We start from the raw sequence: 4,100 nt of genomic DNA, 5'->3' as shown, positions 1-4,100 counted from the left end.
AAGAACACAGTAAGAAAAGCAAGCAGACAGCCCTCAGAATGGGAAAAGATATTTGCTGGTTATGCTTCCAACAAAGGTCTAATAACCAGAATCCACAGAGAATTCAAATGTATTAGCAAGAAGAGAACAAGTGATCCCATCCCAGGGTGGACAGGAGACTTAAAGAGAAACCTCTCTGAAGAAGACAGATGCATGGCCTACAGATATATGAAAAATTGCTCATCACCCCTAATCATCAGAGAAATGCAAATCAAAACTACTTTGAGATATCATCTAACACCAGTAAGATTAGCCCATATCACAAAATCCTAAACACATGTTTTATACCGTAAAAAAAACCTGTGGAATATATGTACCATGGAATACTATTTAGCCATAAAAAGATGGAGACTTTACATCTTTTGTATTAACCTGCCTGGAGTTAAAGAACATCCTCCTTAATAAAATATCACAAGAATGGAAAAGCTAATATCCAGTGTACTCATACTAACATGAAGCCAGTAGACAAATAGCTGAACACCCACATGAGATAAAAACATAATTTAAGGGGATGGAGGCATGATGCCTGACTTGAGACAGCTTTCCACAGAGGCTTCCGTCTAGAAAGAGAGTTAAAGGACAGAAGTTTAGCAAGTAAGCTGATGGTTTGGAGCTGAAGCCAAGAGAAGAGGTTGAAGAATGCACATCAACCCTGCTGAGGTGAGCTGCAATCCCAAGGAAACAAACAATAGGTACAAAATCCATTGCCAAGCAGATGGGAGTCCCCTGCCCCAGGAGAACATCTTACAGTATACTTTCTACAAACAAGCAAGCAGAGTTCAGATAGCCTCCTATTTTATGCCACAGGAGACACCCTCTAAAAACCAGAACTCCTTCCCAGACAGGACCCACTAACACTTGTGGCACTCTCCTTCTAGGCAAAAAACTATAAAACTGTACATATTCTCTATCTGTATTTCTGAACTCCAAGAATTCCATTCCACTCTTATCCCAAGGTCTTGAAGCCTTTCCCCCATGGAGTCAAGATTCTTGGGCATTTTCTTGAGAGGTGTGGACAAGGTATGGGCTGTTGCAGGTCTGTGCTGATTCTGTGACACCGGTATAAGGAGAAGATGGTGAACTGAGGGAACCATATGGGAGTGGGAGAAGTGGTGCCTCATAGCACAGAGAAGCAGCAGCAGTGGAGGGAACAATAGGGCTCACACCCCTGGGGATATTTTGGAGAGACACTCCTTGCCTCTCTGGGCAACCAGAGAAAGCCAGGCATCTTCTTTGGTGGTGTCACTGGTGGAACAGATCTGTGATGGAAACACGTGCCCTGTGAGCAAAGGGTATGCCTGAGGCAGTACCTGCCTGGATGGAGTGCGATGGGTATAGAGACTAGGATATGCATGTGAAGAGACAGCATACTCCCAGGGTGGGGCTGAGTCAGAAGTGCTGCTTTAGTGAGCCTAAGAAGCACCCAGCCTCTAGGGGATCATAGCTGAGACAATAGCATTGGGCAGAAGCAGGAACTGAGAGCTGAGTGTGAGCTCTAACTACACCTGCCCCAACACAGAGTGCAGGAGAGACAGACACACCATCTCTGGGCAGCAGCACAGACCAGGGCTGAGAGCAGTTTCTGTGAAATCAAACAGCACCTGGAGGGTGATTGGTGGGGTCACCTCTATGTTAATCTTACAAGGGTACAAGTGAACCTTTCTAAAAGCAGAGTATGAATGTCTTGACTAAGAAAATAACATGAAGGTTATGTTAACCAGTTTGATGAGAGTATTTCAAAATGTATATGAAAACAGCACACTGTACCCCATGATTGCATTAATGTACATAGCTATACTATAAGAAATTAAAAAAACCACAAAAAACAAAACAAACAAACAAACAAAAAAACCCAGCACCTGGTCTGCAGGGGGATATAGCCAGGACAGAAATATAAATTCTGGGAAAATACAAGTGTCAGCAACATCACTTGGTGGGGGGGGGGGCTGGAACTGAATGAACCACCCTAGCTTCCATTAAGCACCCGAGGTTGTCAGGCCTCAGCTCCCTGTGCTAGATGGTGGCAGAGTGTGGCAGCCTGGTAGAGGAGACATAGACCTCCCTGGGACTCAGGTAGGTGCAAACCCCTGGAGCATCTGCTCATTGGAGGGAACTGGGTCACAGTCCTGCAGAGGTACCTATGACTGGGTATAACAGAGGAACAAGGTGGGGAAGGAGGCATCAACCTTCCCAGACTAATTCATTTGCTGGGTGGGTCCTTCTGACTCCATGGAATACTGGAGTGAGTCATACTCTAGTTGCCAGCAGATTCCTGCTATCTAGATGCCAGAGACCCTTAGAACTCTCTGACTTGAGACCGGGTGCTGACTGGGACAATTGATTTGGACCTCTTGAACTGAGCTAAACTCCCGAGGACTATCCAAAATGGTACCCTGGGTGTGTGCTTGTGGGAAGGTTTGATTTTTTCTTTTCCAGTTGTTGTCCATGGGGGGCAGAGTGACTCAATTCCTGGTATTTCTCCACATTTGAGCCTTCAACCCGGAGTAACTGATTCACTAGGTTAGGACAGAGACCAGCTGGAAACAAGACAGAGCCACTTAGATCCACCACACCAAGCAGGTCCCCAGTGTCTCAGGCCATAGCACTGTACAGGTCCTTTGCAAAGCTCTAGGGGAAAAGATACAGACACCAGTCCCAGCTCTTGGGCAAAGGGCTGATTAATCACTACTCCAGGAGCCCCCCAACCCAACTTCATGTTATCTGTTCATCCAGCCAAATGGTGTAAAATAATCACAGGGTGGAATCAGTGGAAAAACTCCAGTAAGATGAATAACCAGAGTAGAACAATTCCCCCAAGGAATGATGTTTTGGACACAACAGAAGATCACATTCATAAAAAAATGGCTGAGTTGTCATAAATCAAATTCAGAATTTGGATTGCAAATAAGATTAATAGAATGGAGATAAAGCTGGAATTAGAAATTCAAGGAGCAATTCAAAAGTTGTCTAAAGAATTCAATCAATTCAAAGACAAAATCCCCATGCGTCGTGCCTGTGGCTCAAAGGAGTAGGGCGTCAGCCCCATATGCCAGAGGTGGTGGGTTCAAACCCAGCATCAGGCCAAAAACTACAAAAAAAAAAAAAAGACAAAATCAACAAAGATTTTGACAAATGGAGATAAGAACTTGCAGCCCTCAGAGATCTGAGAAATAAAGTAGACTCCCTCAGTAACAGAATGGAGCAGGCAGAAGAAACTATCTATGATATTGAAGACAAAGCTTTTGAATGCTCCCAAACACTCAATGAGGAAGAAAACTGGAGAGCAAAAACGGATCATTCTCTCAAAGAGCTCTAGGATAATTTGAAGAAAACTAATATTCGCCTTATAGGAATTCCTGAAGGTGATGAGGTTGCTTTGAAAGGCACAGATGCTCCACTTCATGAGATAATGAAGCACAACTTCCCAGACATGGAATGAGATTCTGAAATTCAAATAGCAGACAGTTTCAGAACCCCAAATAAAACTTCAACTCAAATAAGACATCTCCTAGACACATTATAATTAACTTCACCAAAGTTAATATGAAGGAGAAAATTCTGCAAGCAGCCAGATGTAACAAAACCATAACCTACAAGGGAAAAATATTAGAATGACTGCAGATCTCTCTGCTGAAACATTTCAAGCTAGAAGAGGGTGGTCACCAAATTTTAATCTCATAAAACAAAATAACATTCAATCCAGGATCTTGTATCTAGCTAAACTGAGTTTCATTGATGATGGTGAAATTAAATTCTTTAAGGACATTCACATGTTGAAGAAATTTGCTGTAACTAAACCAGCTCTCCAGGATATTCTCAGACCTTCCTTCATAATGACCAGTACAATCCTCCACTACAAAAGTAAACTCAGTCAGAAACTTTTGATCAAATTCTAACTTCCAGGGGGCGGAGCCAAGATGGCAAACTGCAGCCAGCTTTTTACAGAAGCTCCCATCCAAAAGGAGGCTGAAAGGACAGAACCTTAGCCAATTAGCTGATGGTTTGGAGCAGAGACAAGAGAGAAGATTGAAGAGTGCACTTCAACCTTCCTGAGGCGAGCT

The sequence above is a fragment of the Otolemur garnettii genome, unplaced genomic scaffold (genome assembly GCF_000181295.1).
Source record: "Otolemur garnettii isolate 467f Iridium unplaced genomic scaffold, OtoGar3 scaffold00248, whole genome shotgun sequence".
Taxonomy (NCBI): Eukaryota; Metazoa; Chordata; class Mammalia; order Primates; family Galagidae; genus Otolemur; species Otolemur garnettii.
The sequence above is the reverse complement of the archived record's forward strand: the minus strand, read 5'-3'. Positions refer to the sequence as shown.